Raw genomic sequence first — 25,936 nt, 5'->3', positions numbered from 1 at the left:
AATTGGAGATTCTGCCTGTGTTGTGTAATTCTGGCTTCATACCTGCTAATCTTCTTTGACACTGCTGTTATTTGCTTGCTTTATTATTTCCAGGACTTCTCTAATTTTCCTTGAATCTAGGTGGTATATTTTGGATCAGATACTGTTTGGTGTTTTCATTCTTCAGCTTCTTGTCTTTCATATCTTTTAATTTACCATTGAATTATTATTTCTTGTTTACACAGTCAGACAGGCGTTATTGACTGGTTTGTTTTATCCAGACATCGAGTCCTTCCCAAGGACCTGGGATGTCTGAATTTTATTGTCAATTGTTATAGATATTGTCGCAGAATATAGGCTGTTCCCAGTAAAACTGCTTTTTGTAATTGGCTGATGGTGATTTCTATGGCCCCTATGGTGTTGAGGTGCTCTTCAAGGTTTTTGGAACTGCACCCAGAGCGCCAATTACCACTGGGATTATTGGGGTCTTTTTCTGCCACAACCTTTCAATTTCAATGTGTAGATCTTTGTATTTGGTGATTTTTTCTATTTCTTTTTCTTCTATTCTGCTATCCCCTGGTATTGCTGTGTCGATTATTTTCACTATTTATTATTATTATTATTATTATTATTATTATTATTATTATTATTATTATTATATCCCCAAATTTTTTCTTCTTTCAGACCTCCTCCCTTTCCTTCATTTTTTAATTAGGAAGAGTGATGGGTGGTCAACTTCACGGTAGGGCCAGCCCTGTTCACCACATCACATGTGCAAAATATATCTACTAATGGAAAAAGAAGAAACAAAGGAGCTAGCATCTTCAAGCATCTTGGATACAACCTTGGTTGGTGGGTTTTATACACGCACACACAGGATGGCAATCAAACTAATGTGTGTGAAATTATTTGTTTGGCAGATCGTATACTAGGTGTGAGACTAGGACCTTTGCGGAAGCCAAACAAGCACGTACTCTGGGGCAGGCAACAAATCTTTCTCTTCCACTACGTTAATTTTATCCTACTCTTCCTTTCAAGTCTAAGAGTGCTCCATGACAGTGACCTGGAACTGGAATGTTGTAAGCAATGCATGTCAAGAAAGTAATCAAAAACCTCCTGTCAGATACACAGATATTAGTCTACACTTCCTGGAACATTCTGACTTTCCAATTTTGTTGACCACCAGTTCATAAGGAAAATGAGCAGAATACTCCCATTAAGGACAATGTTTGTAGATAAAAGATGTCACATATTTCATTCAATGCCATGCTATTAGATAATTTCACTATTAGTAAACATGGCAATCAAAACTGAGCAATTCCTGCATTCAAAAGTTAATCAAGATCTGCAACTACAGTTTCACGCCATTTTCAGATCCTGGAATAAGCTAGAACTGTGGTTAGCAATAATTTTTGTTAAATTGATAACAAAATTTAACTTATAATGGTGAGATGTGGTTGCACACAGTAGGAGCTATTCCTGCTCCAGAAGGATAGGGTGGGGGAGAGAGACCATGCCATTCCGCAGTCTGCTCCCAAGTGCTTACCAATTTCTAAGTATTGGTCCAAAATGCTGATGACAAGGAATGTGGCAATCATAAGCCAGTAAACACAGACTAATGTCTGAAGCATAACATACACTATCTATCTATCTTTCTATAATTCTCTAAGGCATACCCATGGCTAATCCCATGCACAGCAGCTCTCATGAGAGTTTGTGAGCAGAAGCACCCTGGTGATTGGGCAGTGGGGATTCCATATGCAGATGGGGAAGTGTCTGTGAGAGCAGAAGTACCATGGTGACTGGGCAGTGAGGATTCCATATGCAGATAGGGGGGAGGAGCCTGTGATCTTTAAGGTCAGTTGGAATGCAACTGTTACTGGTTGGAAAATGTTCTTAATTGTCGAGGAGAGGACTCTATATAAAAAAGGATAGTGGGCAGGGATCTGCAAAGAGAGGGGTCGTGAGGGGGAAAGAGCTCTTTCAGGAGAAGGAGGCTGCTCTTGGGTGAATGAGACGAGGAAACAAGATGAGCAAGGTCTGTTAACTCAGGAAGGGGGAGGGGGAGGGGAGGGGAGGGGAGGGGAGGGGAAGAAAGACAAAGGAAGAGCGAGTGGAGAGAGAAAGAAGGGAGGGGGAGAGAGAGAAAGAAGGAAGGGCGAGGGGCGCGCCCAAGCTTGTCAGCAGCCTGAGGAGAATGAGCAGGCATGGTGGTGGTGACAGTGAGGAAGGGCCCAGTCAACTGCTGCTGCTTCAGTGGAGAGGAGCAGGAGCGGGGCTTGGGTGAGGGTGGGGAGCTCTCTGGAGGTAGGGGGCTGCAGCTTGGTCAATCGGCACCAGCAACGCTGCAGCCACAATCAAGAGGGGTGAGGGGCAGTGTTCTCTCTAATTTTTTTCGTCTGTGTGCGGAATGAGTTCTTTTCTGGGCGGCAGTATCAAGTGTGTGCACATGTGCATTCAGAATGGGGCCTGCCCAATTCAACCTGAGCGGGATTTAAAATTAACTGAACGGATATCAAGAAAGTGTGAGAATGCACAGGTGAGAACGCCTTAGAGGGAACACTGGTGATGGGGATGGAGTAAAGGGATGGAGGAGTGTCCAAGAGAGGTGAGAGGAATGGAAGCAATGGGATGATGGAGGAGGAGGAGTGATGCTCAGGTGAGGGTGGAGAGATCTCTGAGGTGAGGGGGGCTGTGGCAGAGGGTGAGGGGATCAATCAAGTACTAGCGTGCAGATGGTGCACACAGATACTCTGCACAGATTAAGCTAGTTATCTATATAAAACTCTACATCTTCTTAAAAAGCAGCATAAATAAATGCTTGGAAAATACAGGCCATGAAATTAACATCCCCAGGTTTTTCTTCTTCTTTCAAATATTCCCCTTGTCCTTCATCTTTTTATTAGGAAGAGAATAAAAGAACCATGGTACCATTTTGCTTTACATTCTCTGTAGGCATCCATTAAAAGATAAAGTTGCTTCTTAAAGCCTACTGAATGAGTCAACTTGTATTGGTACTGTGCATAGCACTTTTGCACAGGTGCCAAAATGTACCACTGTGGTGCCACCTAATGGCGCAGCGGAGAAATGACTTGACTAGAAAGCCAGAGGTTGCTGGTTCAAATCTCCACTGATATGTTTCCCAGACTATGGGAAAGACCTATATCGGGCAGCAGCAATACAGGAAGATGCTGAAAGGCATCATCTCATACTGCACGGGAGATGGCAATGGTAAATCCCTCCTGTATTGTACCAAAGACAACCACAGGGCTCTGTGGTCGCCAGGTGTCAACACCAATTCAACGGCACACTTTACCTTTAGTGCAGAAGAAGATAGCACATAGCAGGGCAGATGCTCGAACTTTTAATAGTCACTTTTTTAAAAAGCTAGGCATTCATATGAATTCAAAATCAAAGATAATGTTATTTTCTATTGTAGAAGCATTTTATAACATACCAAATCTATTTTGCAAAATCATATTCTTCCCAATAAAATGGTTCTGTTTCATTTAGGGATGTGCACAGACCGATTCGTAGTGCAATTTGCAACATCCTTGGCACCTTTGAAACAGAAGAGAGCAGGTGCATACCTGCTCCTCCACCGCTCACCGCCACTTCCTGTATCAGCGGCGCTCCCCCAACTATCTTCACACACTGGTGGCATTCTCCCCAGCTGCCCTCATATGCTGCCGGTACGCACATGGTCTCCACACACACACAGAGCGGCCATTTGCATGGTTGCTCCATGCATGCAGAGAGACCAGGTGCATGCTGACATCGCATGAGTAGAGTTGGGGAGAGTGTTTTTGGCACATGAAGATAGCTGGGGGAGCACCACTGATACAGGAAGTGGTGGTGAGCAGTGGAGGAGCAGGTAGGCACCTGCTTCCTTCCCTTGTAAAGGTGCCTGGGATGTGTTGCAAATCACACTTCATGTTTCGTGCACATCCTTAATTTCAGTATTTCCCCCTCCTAACAAATGAAAGGGGAAGGGGGGAACAAACCATTTCACTAGCAATTGCTCTTGCCATAAAGTGCTACTTATGGCAGCAAAAGGGCACCTAACTAGAATGTCAAAGGTGCCGCTTACTCAGCAAGCAGTGTTTGGGAGCCAGCAGTCTAAAAGCTCACACCATGTACACACCATCCTGAGTTCCTGCTCCATGACACACAAAAGTGTTTCCAGGGCACAGAACATCTGTGCCTCTAGTTCTCCCCCCCCACCCCCACCACTGTTTTCTCTCCCCGCCTGCCGCTGCTTTCTCCACCACCACCTGCCACCATTTTGTTTCCCGCCTCTCCTGCAAGCCTGTCCATCGGCACCAGCGCTTTCTTCTCCCCCTGCCTGCAGTTCGCTCGTGAACCCTTGCGAGAGCTGCAACACATGGGATTAACGACGGGTAGGCCTTAGAGGGGGATAGATAGATAGATATAGATATAGATATAGATATAGATATAGATATAGATATAGATGAATAAGAATAAGAAGATTTTGCATCATTTGAAAATGAGCTGGGGACAATGGCATAGCTATGCAAAGTCTTTCACATTTAATAGTAACCACCTCCAACATCTGCAGGCATAGCATAAAGACAGTTTGTCTCATAAGATCTTAGGCAAAGGTTTTTTACTTCATCATGCTCTACAAATTATTTTGAAGAACTTTCCACTCAAAGATAGAAAATACAATAGATTCCACAGTCCAGTAAGAAAGAAGCAATAATACTCTGACAATGTTAGAAGATATAGCGTGTTCCAAGTGTTTATTATGGTATTGTGCATTCTTGCACCAAGGTGATCTTCATTTCTTGCCAAAGGTGCACATACAGTAAATGACAACATTTTGCGCTGAAGGGAAGTAAGATTTCTCATATACAAGAGTACACAGTTGTGGCTGCTAGCAGGGCCTGTAAATCACTTTCTGGCAACCACCTGCTCTTGGATGCCCAGTACAAAGTGAGACACCTCCCCAGGTTTTCCTGTACACTGTAGACAATGTTTAGAGGGAAAGGGATCTCTCACTTGTTCTCTAGAAGGAAAGAGAGTTCATCCTCCTCCAAGTTCTCTGGCACACTCAAAGAGTTCTTGGGAGAAGTCAGTCCCACTTTGCACTGGATTTCAGAAACATCCAGAGCAAACAACATTGCAAAGCCCAGTGCAGAGTGAAAGACTGACCCAACCTTCCCGCTGGGTGGATAAAAAACAATGAGTTTATTCATCAAATTTTTTTAGAGTTAAAATTATTTTTTATTTAAAGCAGATTTAAATATGTGAATACTAAATTTCAAATTCTAATTTTTAAAAATAATACGGTAAAAATCAAACCTTATCACAAACATGCTACACCAACACTTACAGTCTCCTATAATGAACTAATGACTCCCTATCATACACATTGAGTTGCCACAAGCGTTCATTTTAGTTTCATCTCATGAAAATAGCTCTGGTCTGCCCAGCAGTGTGTAGCAACAACCAACTCTTGCCTTTGGAAATTTCTGGGCTTTTAGTTTCTGTTTTAAACAGTCTCATGTGCAAGAACACAGTCTGGATAGTAGGGCAATTGTTTTGTGGTGGGTCAGGGCCAAGACAGAGGAGCTAACAAAGAGAAACAGTTCAGGAAACAAAAATAATGGCTGATATAATGTGCAGAAGTACGGAGTCACTCTGCATTGTGTCAGGGTGCTGTGGACTTGCAGGGCAGCCCTGCTACTGTTAAGAATGGGCAATTGCACAAGCAGTGCTACCACAGTTTTCCTCATTCACAACACTGAAGAAAGTTAGGTTACTTAGCTGTTAGTGTAGATCTCATAATGGTCCATTGACACTCAGGATGTCTACATAGGCGCAGATTATTATTATTATTACATTTATATTCTGTTCTTCCTCCAAGGAGCCCAAAGCACTGTACATAGTTAAGTTTCTCTTTCACAAGAACGCTGTGAAGTAGGTTAGGCTGAGAAAGAAGTGACTGGCCCAGAGTCACCCAGCAAGTATCATGGCTGAATGGGGATTTGAACTCGGGTCTCCCCGGTCCTAGTCCAGCACTCCAACCACTATCCCACACTGGCTCCGATGACACCTCAGAACCTTCCAGAGATAATCTTTTTGGTGGTAGCCCCGCCCCCTCTCCCTCTGAGAGACAATTACCCACCCACTCCCTCCGTCTCTGACTACCACAACAGTACCTTGAAGGTGACCACTACAGCAGGGAGCAGGGAGAGTTGTGTGAATGGACAACAGACCACTATGAGAACTACAGTTATAGGTAAGTAGCCTAATTTTCTCTGTAGTGGTCCAATTGTCTAGTCACACTGAGGAGACTAGCGAGCTACTAACCTGGATGGTGGGTGAAACGGGCAGTCGTGTGGCTCCTAAGGTCTGTGTTCAGAAATGCTGTGCCAAATTGTTCATGACTGCAGGATCATCTCTCCAGAGCGTAGTGATGAAGGATAAAAGGAATATTCCATGTTGCTGCTTGGCATATGGCATCCAATTGAATTCCTTGCAGAAAGGCTGTTGAGGTTGCCTTAGTCCTGGTAGAGAGGGCATGGGGTGCCATTGGTGGGTCACAGTTGGACAGCATGTATGTATGCCAGTTTGATCTCAGAGGTAATCCAAGTGGAAAGATGCTGACACAAGACCTGCTTCCCCTTGTTAGGGATTGCAAAGTAGACAAAAAGAGCAGTGGACTTCCTGAAGGGCCAGGTCTGTTTCAGGTAGAAAGACAAGGTCCACTTGACATCCAGATTCTGGAACAGCAGCTGCAAGATGTGATTGAGGATAAGCATCCGGAAATAACGGTAACATACAAAGTTACTGAAGTTGTATAAGTCTATTATAGGTCTCGTTAGCACCCAGTGGTCCATCTGTTGTTACAGATTGCCACGCCTCTGTATAAGGAAAGAGCCTCGATGCTGACCAGATTATTTCAGATTCACTTCTGAAAGGCGCTATAAGGTTAGTATCCGCTTCGCCTCTGTTCTTGAGGGTGAAAGGACTGGTAAGAGGACTTGGGTGGAAACTATGATGACCAATGCTGTCTAGATGGACGTGGTTGATAGCATTGTAAGCCCATCAATTTTGCCATTTTTAGTTTGTGCACTCTAGAAAGAGGGTCATCTATCTCTTTCCTGAATAGGTTCTCTGCCTCAAAGGGGAGATCCTTGATTCATAGCTTAGCTTCCATCAGAAAGTGATGTGGATTTCATAAGAACATAACAGCCTTGCTGGATCAGGCCCAAGGCCCATCTAGTCCAGCATCCTGTTTCACACATTCACACAGTGGCCCACCAGATGCTGCTGGGAAGCCCACAAGCAAGAGCTGAGGGCATGCCCTCTCTCCTGCTGTTACTCCCCTGCAAATGGGATTCAGAGGTGTGTTGCCTCTGGGCAACTGCTGCCACCACCATGGCAAGCTGAATCCAATTGTTGCTTGGTGATTTGAAGTTCTTCAGTGAGGAAGGTCATCACTGCTTCCCACTGGTAAGTCTGTAGACGACTGACAAACAGTTCCAGTTTCTTGAATAAGAAATGTCTATACCAAGCTTGATACTCCTTGATAATTGGTGATGCATAGCTGGAGACTTGCTGTTGCATAGACCCTTTTGCCAAAGGAATCTAGCTTCCTGCCTTATTGATCAGCTGGTGATGATAATAACTTCTGTTTTGTGCCCGGTTGGGAGGACTCCACAACAATAGTATTTCATTTGGGATGCCTGAATAAGTATGGAGCATTATTGGGATAAGCCCTGTAGAGATTCTCCAGTCTCTTGAAGGTAGGGGGAGTTGATGCCGGCTTTGCCCATGAGCCTTTAACTACTTCCATGACTGTGGGCAACCAAGGTAAAAACACTGGTGTAGTGGCTGTGGATTGCAGTAGGCCATATACTGAGTCCTTCTGTCTCTGGAGTGGCCTGTTCGGTTTCTAGGCCCAAAGGTGATGCCATCCTCTGTTTTTGTTCCGAATAGGGTCTGTATTCCTCAGCTGAGGAAGTGGTGCAGTTGTCTCACCCCAGTTCATCTGAATAGGGTGAATCTAGAGGGACTTCAAAATCCTTGGGAACAGATATGCTGTCTTCCTCATATCAGATCCTGCCAAGTCTTTATGTGGGCTGGGAACCTTCAGTTCTGAAACTGGAGGGCCTATGTTGGATTGCGTACCCATTTGGGAGTCACGGGCTTTAGGCTTCTGGTTTGACTTGGGATTTTTGATTGGTTTCTTTTTTGTAGCAGCTATCTTCAGCATTTTAATGGAGGTGGACCTTGGAGGTGACTTGGGAGTGAGAACTAGACCTGTAGTGCCTGGCACTTTATCTATTCCATTCCCCTAGCCTCCAATAGGTGTGTCCACTTTGATGGTATATGCTTGATCTAGATTCCACCAGCATGTATTCCACCCTAGGTTTGTGGAATTCCAAATAATACCTGTCAGGGGAGGCATCGTGCCTGTAGTCAGGGGAATATTAGTAATGGCTCCTATCCCAGTAACACATGGGGCACTTACCGCCATAGTCTCTGCCCCTGCATACATCCCAATTCTGAGATTCAAGGTCCCTGTCAGAGTGTTGGAATTCCAGATCTTGACTGGGTTCCCAGTAGTGTTCCCTGTAAGAGGGATTCCCAGATGTTGTGGACTACAACTCCCATATTCCCTAGCCAAAGGCCATAGCAGCTGGGGATTACGGGAGTTGTAATAAACATCTTGGGATCACTGGTTCTCAGTCAGGTGGTAGTTCTGGGTTCTCTTCCCCATCCAATGATGGTTCCTGGTCTGTATGGAGATCCTTCTCAGAATCCAACATTGCCACAACAGGTGAGGTGGCAACATAAACTTTTGCGACGTTACAGTCTATTGGGGCAGCTGGTTTCTTCTGCTGCTTTTTTCCTTGGCCCACATCAGTAGATTTGGCCTTTTTAATGGGACTTCCTGTTGTTCTCAGGTTCTATGGTTGGTCTTTAGGTGGAGGAAGGGCAGGGCCAGGCTTTGGCACTGACAGGGCCACTGGGAGGTAGAGAGTCAGACTCTTCGCTGCCCTGCGTGTTTAAAGGAGCCAGTAAGGTGCTCCTTGATGCCCACTCCCAGAGGAAAGCAGTCAGAAAAAGACTGAGAGAGTGGGTGGGTAAGTGTCTCTCAGAGGGTGAGGGAGTGAGGCTACCACTAAAGAGATTAGCTCTTGAAGGTTCCGAAGTGTTGCCTGGCAAACATCCTGAGTGTGACTGGACAATCAGACCACTAAGAGAAAACAAGTTGTGTTGATTGTGCAACTGCTCATTCTTGACAGCACCGGGGCTACTTTTTGAGTCCCTACAGAATGCTGTGCATCATTTCAGCCACTGGAAAGAAAAAGGGAAGGCATTATTAGTACACAGCGGCCTATATTGCCACATGCTTTGCCACAGAAAAACTGTCATAAGTTTCTGGGAATATTTTGATGAAATGCCTTCCCTGAGTAAAAAGGAAAATATGTCAAGTATAAGAAGGGCAACAAAGAGATACAGGAAATAAAGCCTCTTAATACTGTAAATGCTCTACTGAGTTGAAAATTTACACATTTTAGTGATCAGATTTGAACCATTGTTTAAGAAATATGTCAAGAAGTATTGGTGGGAAACTTAATTTAAATCGAAGTTTTCTCTTGGTGATTTAAATCAATGATTTAAATCGCCTTGAATTAAATAAATATACTCTGATCCAAAGGATTTGTGGGAGGATTAGGGGTAACTACAAACAATGGTGGGCTACCAAGGAGAGCCAAAATCTGTAGAACCCTGCTCACAGGATGTACAAAATTAGAAAGACTTTTAGGAATCTCATTTGTTTCTTAATGTGAAACTATAAAAATGTAAGTGGACTATTCCAAGCCCTTGGAACGGAGTGGGCTATAAATCTGAAACAAAATGCAATCAATCCAGAGGATGGGAGGGATCAAGACAGCTCTTACCCTCCCACTTTCAGAACTGTAGCTGTAATAAATGCACATCACCTGTAAAAAATGACAACCATTTGCACATTTTGGAACATCTTCCAGATGAGAGTATCTGCTGTATCAAGATGCAGCAGTACAGCCTTTCAGACACTGCCAATCAGTCACAGGCTCATTCATGAGGAAATGCCACCTTAACTCTTCATTATTAGAGCACAGCTATCTGCACTTCTTTTACACCACCATCCAAAGTCATTAAGAAGGACTTGTCCTCATGAAAGTACATGTAGAAATGCAGTTGAAGAGTGATTATTGCTCATAGAAGTGTCTTGTAAAAAGCAGATGTGAAAAACTAATGAGTTGTATATGTAGAGCTTGTAGCAAATGAACTGGTCTCTCTTTTTTGCTGGAATTTGAGGTGAAAGGACTTCCAAACCTGTTTCAATATTAATAAAGGCTTGTGTCAATGAAGATTTCCTAAGTAGGATTTCCAATCCCTGTTGTGACACAAAAGATTGAACTAGATATCTGTAGAAATATCTAACAAGATATTCAACAAGATTACACACACTGTTGTGAAAACAAAAAAAGTAGGACAGATATATGGGAAGTATAAGAAACTTTTTGTATTATTTACTACAACCTTTACTGGAATTAGTTCGTTCCCCATCAGATCACATCAACAGTTTAAATCACTATGATCTTGGTTTGGAGACTAGCATATTGATTATTGATTAATCCAATTAATTCCAAATGTCTAGCCCTTAATGTTTACATTGGAAAATATACATACAACATTCCATACAAAATACTAGAAAAATATCTGACTCCACAACTTGTGTGTGTACTTTACAACTAATTGGATTTTTTTTACAAGTATTGCTCAGTAATCTTCCAACTCTAGCCTATTTTACATCATTTCATTGTTTCAGCAATGTTTTTGTTTTGTTTCTCCACGCCCCCCATCCATGTCAGTTGTACATATTGAGATCTCTCCTTAGGCTGCCTGGCTATACTGTTCTTCTGCTACTGAAACATTCTTCAAGCATGTCATGAATCCATCAGTATTCCAGCAGAGAGAGAAGAGTGGCAGTAGAAAGATCAATTCATCACTTCAATGGACAGATTACTTGACTGTCAAGTCACACTAGGAATAATAAGGTCAGTTCAGAAACTGATTTTTCATGGGAGCTGGAACTGGAGAGCTAATTTTACATGTACATAGTGCATGAAAAGAAAGTTAACTATTTTCTCTTGTGTTACTTATATTTAAACACTCAAATATTATTGAAGATGTTTATCTGACAAAATATAATTTAAAAAATTCAATTCAAATTTTATTTACAGTCTTAGACCAAAACAATAATAAAAATAGTTTTAGCAGATACTAAAGTGACTGGCTGACATCATGCCTAAACAAAGCATGCATGCAAGGAGGGGCTGCAGGGGCATGCCGGGAGACCTTGTGCTGTTTCCCCATTTCTACTATGCACTTGCTGTTGCACAAGAGAGAGTTCAGAGAACTCCCTATGTCCTGGAAGCACTTTCTAAGATCAGAAACTTGCTGCTCAGGATCAGTAACATGTTCCTGATCCTAGCTAGCATCTCTGGATCTTGGGGAGTGCTCTGAACTCTAACAGCTCTTGTGCAGGAGTGCACACACAGGAGAACTGAGGGAGCTGCCCAAGAGCTCCTGCCCTGCCTCTGCAGCCCCTCCTTACATGGATGTTTTATTAATCACTCACATACCACATAGAGAAACATTGATAAGTGAGAGAGATGCCCATGCTGCTGAAAGGCTCTCTAAAGAATGTCAGCGCTGCTTTGTGCCTACCAAACATTGTGTAATTGCAGTTGTGACACAACTTCCATTGGGAATAATGGAAGTAGTGTCACAACCGTGACTGTGTAATGCTTCATAGAAACAGAGCAGCCTGCCTCTGCAGCAGCACGGATGTACTCTGGAGAACCTTGCAGCAGCAAGGGCTCCTCTCTTGCTCAACAACATTTCTCTGATTGTATTATAAGTAACTGTTTTAAAGAGAAAAGCCCATTTGTCAGGTACTGGAAACAGGTGAATAGGCAGATTAAACACTGGAAGAGCTCCGATGCATTTTACTTGAAGAAAATGCAATGTATGGAAACAGAGCTGCCTAAAAACAAGAAAAGCCCGGGGGGGGGGGGTGGATAAGAGGCTTTGCTAAAATCCTGTCAGGTTAAAAGACTAATTGCCAAGTAAATGGCATAATGTTGCCTGATGTACTTTCATTTCAAAAGCTAAGCAGGTCTAGGCCAGGATTCTTGACCATCCAGGAACCCCATGTATGTTACTCTGTCTTCCTAGCCAAAAGGTTGGGGCAGAAAAGTACCAAATAAATAAATTAATAAAAGCTGTTTCCTTCCCCATATCAAACCTAATTTCTTAAGGTCAACTAAAAAAGCCATATTCACCATATTATCCTCGTAGCAAAGCAACAGAAATCGTACAAGAGCATTCTTGGTGAATATTCCATAACTGTGGAACTTCTTCCCCCTTTGGAACTCCCTTGAGCCTGAGTTGATTCCAGAAAAACCGGTCTGATCTAATCTAAATTGGCTTGTAGCACTTAGAATTAAGTGGGCATTAGGAACAAAGAAGGAATTTGTTTGAAAGGGTGTGTGTGTGTGTGTGTGTGTGTGTGTGTGTGTGTGTGTGTGTGTGATCATTTTTGATGTGTTATATTTTTAATCTATGATCCAATGAGGCAGCTGCAGAAAATAAATTCTGGAGAATTCCACCTGTCATATCAGACAATGAGAGCTCTAAATTGCAGCCTTAAATCTGATGCTTTGGTTTCTTAATATGTTGTAATCCATTTGAGTATTTAGGATGGAATAATATAAAAATCCAAACAATGATCATCAGGGTTTTAAAAAAAGAGACCTTAAATAAAACTTCTGTTCTTATGCAAAATATTTCATTATCTCCAATAAAATAATCTGAAACTTTATTATTAGTTATTTATTTGATTTCTATACCGCCCTTCCAAAAGTGGCTCAGGGCAGTTTACACAGAGAAATAATAAATAAATGATGGATCCCTGTCCCTAAGGGCCCACAATCTAAAAAGAAACATAAGACAGAAACCAGCAACAGTCACTGGAGGTACTGTGCTGGGCATGGATAGGGCCAGTTATTCTCCCCTTGCTAAATAAAAGAGAATCACCAGGTTAAAAAGTGCCTCTTTTCCAAGTTAGCAGGGGTTTAATAAAAACTATATTTTGTGATGTTAAATTATAGAGAAAATATGAAAACTTGTATTAACTTATTAGGCAAGAAGTAAAAGGTGACTTGACAAATATTAAGATATAAACTTTGTAAAGTTTAGTCCAGAAGTTCAAAATAAGCAGTCATAAATACTGAAGCTTAGTATATTGCTATCAGTAGAAAACAAACAAAGGTACCTAAAATTGAGGATGCAAATACAGAGACACCCATCCCAGACAACTGAAGCAGAGATGTGCAGCTCTGACCCACTTATTTTATTGGGGGGAAACCCCTCCAAAACTCCTTTCTACAATGTACTGTAGGTACAAATTTGTGGTTCAGCTAAAGAGGCAGGCCCTTTATAAAGGCATACCATTATCTCAGATCAATCAAAAGAACCCTCTTACAATACTATCTATGTACCAGAAGAACATGGTTTTCTCAAAACTACAGCCTTCACCAATATAATTCTCTCCACCCAGAAATACACTGAAGCCAATAAAACTGTGTCACCTTTTAATGTCGAAATATATTTGGTGGCAGGAATTATGCCAAAATGGGGTTAAAGTTGTAATACTATGTTTTGATAAAGTGAAATTAACTGGTTGACCTTTGTCCACTATTTTAACACTGTTATCTTCCCTCATTCTCTGGAATGAGGTGTATTACAAATCTAAAACAAGGGCAGAAATAATGGATTCATTGGGTAGTCCTGGAGAATCACTGATTCTGAAGCATCTGTTCTGATCTACAAAATTGCAATAGAGGGATTTACCTCTGTAACAAAACGCAGATCCCCATCTTAGCTCAGTGGTTTCTAACTTTTGTTATTGAGGAGACAGGGCAATCAAGCTACAGGCCTAAGCCTTTTTCACAGTCAGTAACCAGTTCAAACTAAATTAAGCTTAGACATGCTAGTTCAGCCCTGTCAAAGGAGGGACCTCCAGTTTGGAGGGAAAACCTATCTCCTGGATTGGGCAGCATTACGTCAGGGATACACTGACTCTTTCCCTTGGATCCCAGAGCTATCAAACTCTAGAAGAATGGGAAAGCTTCCCCCTGTTGTATCACTATAAAATAGGGAACAAGAACCCCTCCATTTTGTCACCAGTACAGTCTTGAGTTGCCAGCAACAAGGCACCTTGTCACTAGCTCCTACTTGTGTCCAGAAAGGGAGAAGCTGTAGGGATTAATGCTCCCTCAGCCAAGGACTGGCATACTGCTAGTCTAAGGTAAAGCTCAGGGCTAGCTAGTCAGTTAACGTTTTTGTATTTTCTATTTGAATTCCTGTGTGACTTTATTTACTTCCAGTTCCCTCTAGTTCCCCCCCCCCATTCCTTATTCTGTGTGCAACCCTTGTTTCCAAATAAAGTTAATATACTTAGAAGTGGCTTCAGTCTGATATAACAGATTCTGGAGGATTACTTGCAGAACTCTTCCCCATGTGCCTCATAAGGTCATTTGCTACTGTTGAGTGTTTCTGAATAATATATATATATATAAGCAGTGAGAAAAGGCAAGAGGGTAGTGGGGAGGAAGTCCTAAAGAGGTTACCTCCACGCAGATGATCACCTGTGTCCTCTTTGGTGGATCACCTGCTCAGACGACTACAGTTTGCTGCTAGTAGTTCGGAGGGCTGTGGTGCCAGGATGTGCCCCCCACCCCGCCCGCCAGAGCTCAAATGATGCACCGTGCGAGTGCACAGTGCATTATGGGGCTCCTCCTCCCCAAAGCTGCCCGGGATTTGCAAGCAGCCATGGCTGGCGGATGATCACAAAAAACGGGGTTAGGAGAGCGCTCGCTCTCCTAACCTCATTTTGAAGGGTGGCTGCCTAGGAGGATTTGCCACCGAGGTACCTCCAGGATCGGGCCCAATCCCAACGGAACACACGCACACCAAAAACTGAGCTTGGCTTCCTTATCCCGGTTTTCGGTCCATGTGTGAATAGCTTCACTGTTGTCTAGAACAGGGTTGTGTAAGTCCCAAGCCAGACAGTTCTAGATTGCTGAAGATGTGTCTAAGTGTGGTCAGTGGCTTTAGATCAGTCTTCAGCTGGTGGCAGCCTACCTCAAAGGAGTGGTGTTGCTCCTAGATGTTGGGGTAAGAGCAATCTTTCTACTGAGAGTAGATCCCTGGAGAGCACAGAGTAACCCCCATTTCATCACAACCTCCAACAATTATTCTGAAACTGGCAAAACTCTTTAAATAAAAAGACTAACCCCTTTTCTTCTTCAAGTTGAAAGTCAAAATTCTCAGAATTACAGTAAGCCTTTGTGAGCTGTTCAGAAGTGCCCCAAGAGCTACAAGATGTACACCCCATTTTTTATATTATATTATAATTATATTATATTATTAGTATCTTATAAAAGCTAGCTGGAATTAAACCTTTACTGGACAATCTCATTCAGGAGGTACAGAGCAGAAATGACAGGAATGGTCATAATCTTAGCTACGTAAGTAGTCTAGAATCTAGATAATGTAAAAGATTAATTCTTTTCTTTTAATTCTTACTGTGATCACTAAAAGCAAGAAAATGAAGGAAGCTAGTTACACGTGAACTTTCAGCCAAAAAGTTTGGTACTGAATACAAGAGTATTCGAACATGATGAATGAGACTTATGTATGACAACACTAAATTTTTATCTGCAATTATGAATGAAGCTACCTTGAATTTAAAATTAAAACCAAGGAGACAAATTCCCATTATTTTATTATTAAACATGGGTGAAGGAAAATTGCATCTCAAGCCACACACAGCCTACTGTCATAGGCTGTAATCTAGAACAGGACTTCCCAACCTGTGGTACTCCAGATACTGCTGAACTACAACTCCCATCATCCACAGCCATATAAATTATAGCTCATGATTATGGGAGTTGTAATCCAACAAAATCTGGAATATCACAGGTTGGAAACACTGCTCCCTCTAATAGAGATCCCCAGATGTTGTTCACTACAACTCCCAGCATCCCCAGCTGCAGTGGCCTTTGGCTGGGAATTTATGGGAGTTGTAGTGCTCACACTTGATGTGTGAGCACTGCAAGATATTCCCCTCAGGGGATGAAGCCGCTCTGGGAAGAGCAGAAGGTTTCAAGTTCCCTCCCTGGCTTCTCCAAGATAGGGCTGAGAGAGTCCCCCCCCCCCCCTCCGTATATGGCAGTTTCCTATGTAGTGCCTGAACCTAGTGAGGTCATTCTGGACATGTAAACAGGTTTACATGATCAGAAAACACACACAATATTCCCTACAATAATATGCAGGCATGAAGCTCTACACACAATCCGTGAGGCTATTCTCATGATCGCTCAAAAGCGGTCGAAGGGAGCCTAGCCCACTTTTGGGCAATCGTGTGCTGCAACAGGAGCCGCACAGCTCCCTAAATACCCCTCCCCTTAGAGCCTCCATAAATACCCCTCCCCTTAGACATGGTTAACAGAGAGAGTGCTCCATTACCCTCATCTTTTTGCTCGTATGTTGCTACGGCAGACCCCCAAGTAGACCCCTGACCAGGAGGCTGTAAGGATCTCGCCAGGATACCCTGCACACTCACGCAGGGCATCCTGGAACTTCTAGAGGCCGTGTAGCCCCCGATCCCCGCAACCCCCGCCGGCTCCATGACAGAGCTGGCAGTTGTGTGGGGAGCTGATCCAGCCGCCCAGGGCTGCCTTTAGATCGTCTGCAGGGAGAGTGGGCTAACCCCGTTCTCATCGCAGACCCGGAAGAAGCTCTTCTCACTGATCACGAGAAAAGCTTCTATGTGTACAGCCTAGGAGGGTTCTGTTAGTGTACAGTCTGGGAGGGATCACAGACGAGCACTCATGCAGCCCTAGGCGGCCGTATCAGCCACCCACATGACTACCGGCTCCGTCACAGAGCTGGTGAGGGCTGCGGGGATACGGGAACACTCGGCCCCCAGATGTCCAGGGATGCCTCGTGCAAGTGTGTGGGGCATTCTGGGGGGGACCCTCAATACTGGGAGGCTGCTTGTAGCCTCCCGGTCGGAGATCTACTCATGTGCTGCCATGCACCGCGGCGGCACAGAAGCAGGAAAACAAGGTTAATGGAGTGCCCGCTCTGTTAACCTTGTTTAAAGGGAGAGTATTTTAGGCAGGCTAGTTGCCTTGGGAGCACCAGGCTTGCCCACGAGCCCGGTGGTTCCCACAATCACTGGAAAGTGGGCTAAGTTCCCTTAGACCACTTTCCAGTGATTATGGGAATAGCCTCACTATGTTTCATCCAGCTCCAAGAATCATGGTGAGTGGGCCTGATAAGACTGCCACTTTGCATACTTATTTTTTATGCCAGCTATGAATACATCTCCCTACAAAGAACACAGTGCACTCAACTGAGGCCAATATAAAATGCTCCCTAGTTCATGCATATCCTAGAACTACTACTGACCTAAGAGTCCCCAAGTAACTTTTAGCTACTATACTTCATGTGAATAAATCTTCTAAAGCAGGAAAAAAAACCCTATACTGTACTGTGACTCACATTTTGTAAGATTATGTTTATCTCTTAAATGTGCTCTACTTCTTTCAGCTACATAAAGCAACCCCTTCAAGCACTTGGTAGAATAATCTATTTTTTAAACAATAAATCAGAATATCACATGTAAAAACCCAAAACACAAATCTAGTATAGGTTAGACTCTATAAATCAGGACTACAGAACCACAGATACTGAATTCTATTTTATACCATATCAAGCAAACACAAAAACATCCAAATCAGCACAAAAAATTCCAGAAAATTAAAAGAGGAATAAATGATAAAGGAACTGTAATATGATAATGTCTGAAGGAAATCATATTACAATACAGGTAGATCTCATCACATGTGGTCCCAGTTTCAGGTATCCGTGGTCAGGCAATGGAGACCTGACCTTGGCATTTGCAGTTTCAAATGGGTTGAAAACTGCATATCTACAGTTCCTAGGTGGCCAGAAATGACCTCCGAGGTAGTTTCCAGACATGATTTTGTGGCTCTTTGTGGCGGGGGGGTGGTTCCTGCATGATTTTTCCATGGAAAAAAATTAAAATTGGAATTTGGAGGGCATTGCTGGACAGCTAGAGACCTAGAGAGCACAGTAAAACACGTCTCTGATTTATGCCTTTTAAAGCTTTTTTTAGCCTCCAGGAACCTACCCCCCCAACTCCCATTGTTTCAATGTCTCATTATCCGTGGTTCCATTATCCATGGCTGTAGCCAAGAATGGAACGCCCACAGATAACAAGGTCCACATGCATAGTCTCATATTCATTTGCTAACATGGAGTATAAAAATGCTTCAACAAATGTTGATTCTTCCCCACAACGCTGTTTAACATAAGCTGGGGGGTCAAGGTGTAGAAACATGGCCAAAGGTGCTAATACATGCAAGCTATTGGGTAACACTGAGACTAAGACTTGCATGAGCATAACACTTCTGCTGGTGCAGTGGTTTTTACACATTTCCTCTTCCCAGCATAGCTTCTGTGTCTGCCAATAATATGTCCCTGAGGGCTGGACTCAGACATATTTTCAGCAGGCACAAGGTGCTGCAGAGGAAGTAGGAGGAATCAGCAAAATTGACATTTCCTTCTGTGCGCAAGCAGAAATGTTCCACTCATGCAAGTCTCAGCTTGGATACTGTCCACAGTCTTTTAGTCTCACTCCACTTGCAAAAAGGGAATACAAACAGTATTGCAGATTATTAGTGTTGCTGTGGCTATAGAAACCCAGATTACAGTGCTACTGTGAGGAATAATTAGAGCATAAATAACTTTACCATAATTTTCAGTAGAAACGCCACACCGGCGTAAATGCCACAGTGAGGAATAAAGACTGAAAAACTGCAGAAAGCCAGCAGAAATGCCACATTGGCATAAACGCCACAGTTAGAGGGGGACATCATGCTTTTTTGTGTGTGTGGTTGTGTTGAACGGTTATAATTTTACTACCGTACAGCTAAGTTTAAAATTTTGCTACAACTAAGTATTGTAACCCATATCCTTGGTCTTAACGCAATTAAAGGAAATAAATGCAATGAAAGGATAAAGGACATAAATGCTGAATAATTTTTTTAATTTTAAACACATCACATTGCAGAAGTAATTTCCCATTACACTTCATAAGAAACCTTCTTTTATGTATTTTTAAGTACATCACATTATAAATTTCAAATTGCACTTCAAAGGAAACCTTCAAAGTTCGAATTATCACTCTACAAAATAAAAAAGTTTAACAAGATCTCATCTAATTTTTCAGGATAGTCTGTATCCTCATCAGTTTCATCCTCTTGTGAAACGTCAGTTGCATCACTTTCAGCATTTTTAGATTGCATAATTCCAGCTTCTGTGAAACCAGAAATTACTGAAGTTTTAACAGTTTTCCGTGCTTCCAAAACCATTTTGTGACCTCTCTGTAGGTTGCTTTGCGCATTTTCCCGCCCTTTGTGAGTGTATGCAGGCCTTTCCTCATCCAGTTTTCCCAACGCTTTCGCATTTCATACTTAAATGCCTTGTTCACAGATAAGTCTAAGGGCTGCAAAATTTTGGTCAAACCGACAGGAATCACAGCTAGCACAGCCACTAACTTTTTGCATTCATTTTTAACCAAATCCAGTAAGGGTGCATGCATCGAATCCATTATAAAAATGCCGCATGGTTGGGGAAAAAAAAAAAAGCTCCTTTCCTTTTCCACCAAATTTCATTAAGCCATTCTAACATTATGTCTTCACACATCCACCCTTTCTCAATGACATCTGAAGGAAAATTGCCTTTTGGGATAGATTTCAGTGTAAAAATTAGCATTGGTTTTAGTTTGTTGCCATTTGCGGCACAAACTAATATGCACATGAAAGATGTCTTCTGGTTTTTCTACTTTTTCATTCATAGTCCTAATCGGGGGATAGTCAAACGTCAATGGCACTTCATCCATATTTATTATTTGTGACTGCACAAATTTTCATCGCTCAATAGCGTTTGCAACAAACTTTAAAAACACTGATTTTTTTACCCCCACCAGTCCTTCAGCAGCTGCTGTCCCATTGTTGTTTTAGTAAGCATAGATAAATTATTTCGCCTCATAGATCTACAGCACCAAGACGGGCTACCTTTAAAGGCAGTTATTCTCATTTGTTCTGCCATTAATTTTGCTTGAAGTTGGATTTTCACAGTAGAGACTGGCAGTCCTTTTTCTCTCTGCTCTTTAATCCACTCCTCGAGGTTATTCTCCAAATCAAGCCAGGCTGCAACACCACTTCTCCTTGCACATTTTGATTTCAGCATACTTGTCAGGTTGTCTTTTTCTGATTTCCACCTACAAATGCAGCGTTAATCCACTTCAAATTCACGGGCTGCAGTTCTATTTCTGATCTGTTCTGCTCTTAGCACAACTGTCAGCTTGAAACTAGCAGTATAGCTCTTATGCCGTTAGGGCACCATTTCCCCCCACAAAAACACCACCAGAAATTCCACCCAGAAATCTCATGTAAACGCTGCATCAGCGGGAGCACACTTCTGGCCTGTACCCGAATTCTCACATAAACACCACATCAGCGTAAACACTGCAGGCGGTGAAAAATAACTTTAAAAAACATATCCGCCACAGTGTTTCTACCGAAAATTACAGTACAAATGATTGAAGGGGTGTGTGTGTGTGTGTGTGTGTGTGTGTGTGTGCGCATGTGTAGTTGAGTTTAAATATACAGTACATAAAGCCTGTTGTGGCAGAATGGAAGATATGTTTTATTTTTCTTTTGCATGCTAACAAGTTTATGCAGATCTTTAATTTTATTTAGAAATGATAAACATCGGCTTGTTCACACCATCATTTCTTAGGAGCTATGGCAATAGTTTCCCTCTTAGATCTACCTTACACAAGCCCTGAATCTATAACCATAGCTGGACAACTGCTCTAACATAATAGAAGGTGGTAGTAAAAGCCTATTAACAAAGCAAAAAAATAAAAATACACACAATCTACCTAGAATTCAGATTAACAAGGTATGTGCCCTCTAGTATTGCCATGAGCTCTGCTCAGTTAAAAGGTAAAGTGTGCCGTCAAGTCGATTTCGACTCTTGGCACCCACAGAGCCCTGTGGTTTTCTTTGGTGCTCACACTTTACCACTGAAATTTCCAGTAGGCCTCATAATACCTTCTGAGGGCATAATACCTACTGGGGTATGAGGTATAGACCTCGTAATACTTGCTTGGCTTCTTGAAACAAGTGCTGAAGTGAGTGGACCTTGGTCTGATCCAGCAAGGCAATTCTTGCTGTTAAGCAAGCACATACTCAGGATCACCTAATAAAGTTTAATTTTACTTCAGCTATTAACAGACTCTATGTACGCTTGCTTTGCAAATTTAAAACATATCAGTGGTCCACACAAGTTCTAGTAAAAAAGAAAACAACAAACAACTCGAGACTGAAGTCAATCACACCAGTGGGGCAGGTGTAAGGCAGTTCACTTTGTCTTTTCTGTTGAATTCAAACTGCAGTTTGGTATTACTGTATAAATGCAATTCTCCATCCACTCTTGCTATACTAGTTGTCTGAAGCTACATCTCCATCAAACACATACTATTACTACTTTAGAAAAGAGGAAGGAGGCAGACAGGCTTTTCTGCTACAGCACGACTGTCCTTTCTGCAGCATCCACACACACCCCAGTTAGAGGCCAGTAGCATGTCACTCTGGGAGAAGTTTATCTTACCAGCCAAAAGCAACTACGGTCAGTACAGTACTTAAAATTCCTCTCATAAAAATTTACTTTGCATCTAGCAGCTCTTGACATCACTGTTCTCTCTAAGGCGTGTGCACAAATTTTTGGGTGTCCGCTCAGTTCATTTTAGATCCCGCTCAGGTTGAATCAGGAAAGCTCCACTCTAAATGCACATGCGCAGACACTGCCTTGATACTGCTGCCCAGAGCAAAACTCATTCCGCACAGAGATGAAAAAAATTAGAGGGACCACTGCTTAACATTATCATGTCTTTCTTAACTGCTTTTGTACCTCTCTTACACTATTTTGCTTGTTCTTTGTGTCTCTTGCATCTAAACACACAGACATAATAGCTGAGGAGATTATAGATAGATAGATACAGATAGATTTAGTAGGTCACAGTACCTTAAAAGTCTGGTTAAACTCAGGGTTGGTATATCAATTGATCATCATCTGTCTGAACTGTGGAAGTTTCTTCTTTCTTATATTTGTTTAGTCTGCAATGGAATACATAATAACGGATATTACTACAGTAATAAGATTTTGCCATCTTATCTTGCACAAGTGGTGGGTGTGTGTGTGTGTGGGAGCTTAATTGAAACTACCCTGATCTATATGCAGGCCACAATACCAACAACAACATCTCAAGCTTATTGGAACACTATTACTTGAAACTTAACTCCTTTCACTATGATTTCTGTATCTGAAGAATAGGGCTAAGATTTAGATATGAATCTTTTATTTTTTATATTATAAATATTTAAAATATTTCTAAGAGCTGAAATTAGAATAAAGCCATTCAATAGGCAAAACCCCAAAATCCTATGGCCCCAAAGTTACAAGACTATAAAAATGAAGTCCATGCCTAGGAATCTACAAGTTTAAGCTATTTTATATGTTTTGTTTTCATTGATTAAACTATTCAGTAGATTTACAAAAGAATAATTTCTAGGAATACTGTAATTTATGATGACAGATTGTCAGCAAATTCCCAGAAGTAGCCCAACAATACTGAAATCTTTAATTTATAGTCTTAGCATTTGACTGTCAACAGCTGACTTTCAGTATCTTTAATGCAACTCTCTCAATGTCCTAGTAATGAACAACCTGTAGAACAAACTCAATCCACAATAAAGTGCACTCAAAGCATTCAAGCTAGTATTTGACTTCTCCATTTGATGTTTCTTTCTTTGTGTAATTACAGCATGCAGACATCCAGGCTTCTTATTTCTGCCCTAACAGTCAATCAAAGGCTATTGTCAGGAGCAGATTCGCCTCCTTCTGCAGTAATTTTCCTTTTAACTTCCAAGTAATCTTCAAAAGTAGACAGCATGGTTAATGAGATAATAAGATGTATTCACATATAGTAATTCTGCTCTCTAAATAAATACAGCTACCTGAAGCACACAAACACCAATGCTACCAAGAAAAAAAGAAAGTACACACTGATATTGCAGTTATCTTCACTAAAAATCTTCCTTTGCTAATTTTCAATCAACATCTTACTTGAGACTCAGTTAGGATAATATAAATTATATATTAACATTCAATGATAAAATGTGATATTTAAATATTTGTTTCAATTTCATGTGAATTTATTTACTTATTGTTCAATTTATATACCGCCTTTCATAAAACTTATCCCAAAGCAATTTACAATAGTTAATACAATAGAATCACATTAAAATCAATTACAAATTCAAAATCAATTTGAATCTGCATGCAAAGGAGCTAAGTAAAAAGTTTCTCTTGTTACTCTGGATCTTCTGAACACTTTTTATTTTCCTTTATCAAAAATTATGATAAACAATTCCAAACGCTTTCATGAAAGAAATTGTTAAATCAGTCACTACAGATAGATACTACACTATCTGTAAATAGGTTGATTTATCTATTAACACAGGCACACACTGTGTTAAAAAGCATAAGTTAAACACAATGTAGACCACAACAGTAGATTCCACACCTGAGAGTGGGAGCAGCTTATTATAATAAAGCACATGGATTTTAAAATCTGCAAAATCTATTAAACTAACATGTGCAAGACAAGATTTCTCAATGTAAACAGTTATGGCTACCATGAAAAGGACATTTCAAATGAGTTCTCTAATGTTTCACTACTGCAAATTACTGCATGTTTTTTTTGTACAGTTTAGATTTACTATCAAAAGAAAAGGAAAATAACTGCACTATGACTTGTAATTTATGTTCTACACCACTAACCTTAAAGAAGAGATTTGTTCATTTACAGGTACATCGCCACATTGTTATTCTCAATGTAAACAAAAGACAGCGGCATGCACCCCAGGCTAAGGATGTCAGCATTTTTCAAACACCTTTCTGACTGTTCCATTTTATGGTGATGCAATTTGACCTACATTTTCAGTGGCCAAAGAGAGACGGAGATACAAAGGGAGGTGGAGATGGCAAAGGGGGGGGGGGCGTGAATGAAACACAGAAAGAGATAAATTGAGATTTGTTACCCACTATTTCACTAACTGGGGTTTCAATTGACTCTATAAAGAGTCTAAAATAGCAGATTCAGAGACAAAACTATTTCAAGGGCAAATATAGCATGCTTAGAATACAAAATGAAAAGAAACAAAGCAAGAAGTAGGCATAGAATTTTTGATCTAGTGACAAAATGCAATGCCCTCATTAAGCAAAGTAGCATGTAATCCTAGAATGAATGTTGAAATGTAGATGCCAGAGATAGGCAGCATTTGAGCTCTCACTAGAAAAGGTATCTGGCCCCTTATGACACATACCAACATTAATAAATGGGATAATCCCAACATTACTCTTTAGTGTGTGGAATTTTTGCTAGAATTTTAGAAATGCACATTAAACATTTTAAAAGATAGTTCTGTGTGCCACACACATACACTATATACTGGTCTTCCAGGCTGTTGCATCTTCCAGAAATCACACCAACAGCTCACTGATTTCAATAAAGCTTTATTGTATTTTTCCTTTCTCAGATGAAAGAAAAGAAAGATCTTTATACATAGCACTAAAAACGTGGGCTTGGCAACTACCATCTATCAATGTTCTAATTCAAAGTATTTTTGAAACTGCAATACACAACTACTTGTTTTGTAGTACCTCAAGAGTAATCATATTTGCTTTCATATAGGGGTTCATTGTGCAGACAGGAATTCTGATACTTTCACGTGGCTGCCACACAGGAAAGAATTGCTCCGTTCGTTCACTTCAAGGAAGAGTGCCACTCCATAAGTACAAATAGATATAGAGGGCCCATTTCAGTCATTGGCAAATGCCTTCTCGGCCTATATCAAAAAGGAAACTATTGCTACTGGGCAGGATGGCAAAGAGCAGCAAACTGGAAAAGAGGCTTCTCCTCTCTTCCCATGTTGCTTTGGCATGCCGGGGGGAAAGGAAGAGAGGCTTCTTGAGCACTCTATTCCATAACTGCCAGAAAAATTGTGCCTATACTTGCATATAACAGGACTAAGTGTGCTTTCAGTTATTAGCTAATTCACTGCCTTGCGTCTTCTCTTTGGCAGTGGCTACATTTCTGGTGGGGGCTGTTAAAATCAGAAGGCAACTGGTGATGTAACCTGTAAGGAATGAACTTTGGGGGCCGTCTAGGGTCAACTTATTATTATTTTGCTGTTAGTACTGCTCCCTGCAAAGTTTTATATTTGGATGTTTCTGTTATTGTTTTGAGTTAAATCTGCTCTACTGACTGTAACACATTACCGCCACTACTATTTTGTATAATAATACAAAATAAATAATAATTCAAACTATAATAATTAGTTTGCAAACTGCATTAATTTGTTAATAAATGATGAAGAATATGAAGAAGATGTAGTAGTAGTAGTAGTAGTAGTAGTTGTTGTTGTTGTATAATAATACAACTAATGCAGCCAAACTCAAAATTTATAGTTAAGCTTTTCTTGGTGAGTATTTTAATTGCACAACTTGAATTATTTGCTTCTTTTTGATCATGTGTTCTACTTCCGCTAGTCATGGTGTGATGCACAAAATTACACACAGAATGAAGCCTCAACCCCTAACAACTGAAAATTGGCTCTCTCCCCACCCTTTGATTCAA

The 25,936-nt window shown here is 41.4% G+C and overlaps 1 protein-coding gene and 1 long non-coding RNA gene across 10 annotated transcripts in view; one reads left to right on the top strand and one right to left on the bottom strand.

The window, feature by feature from the left end:
- The window catches only part of ATXN7 (ataxin 7), a 212,165-nt gene that overhangs the window by 166,037 nt on the left and 20,192 nt on the right, over positions 1 to 25,936 (bottom strand). For 5 of the 9 annotated variants that reach the window (XM_053291780.1, XM_053291776.1, XM_053291785.1 and 2 more), the window contains exons 2-3: positions 24,079 to 24,229; positions 22,261 to 22,352 (exon numbers count right to left, since the gene is read on the bottom strand). The exons of 1 other annotated variant lie outside the window; for it this stretch is intronic. The gene's annotated coding sequence lies outside the window, so the exon portion shown is untranslated. Of the gene's footprint in view, positions 1 to 14,702; positions 14,724 to 22,260; positions 22,353 to 24,078; positions 24,230 to 25,936 lie in introns of those variants that run through there. 3 more of the 9 variants (XM_053291777.1, XM_053291779.1, XM_053291783.1) reach the window with 2 other exon arrangements.
- On the top strand, positions 1,922 to 25,575 carry LOC128343187 (uncharacterized). The gene is made up of 3 exons (XR_008315375.1): positions 1,922 to 2,017; positions 10,904 to 11,063; positions 24,992 to 25,575. It is a non-coding gene; the product is annotated as an uncharacterized LOC128343187 (long non-coding RNA).

Source organism: Hemicordylus capensis, chromosome 2, assembly GCF_027244095.1.
Source record: "Hemicordylus capensis ecotype Gifberg chromosome 2, rHemCap1.1.pri, whole genome shotgun sequence".
NCBI classification, from domain to species: Eukaryota; Metazoa; Chordata; class Lepidosauria; order Squamata; family Cordylidae; genus Hemicordylus; species Hemicordylus capensis.
The sequence above is the reverse complement of the archived record's forward strand: the minus strand, read 5'-3'. Positions and strand labels throughout refer to the sequence as shown.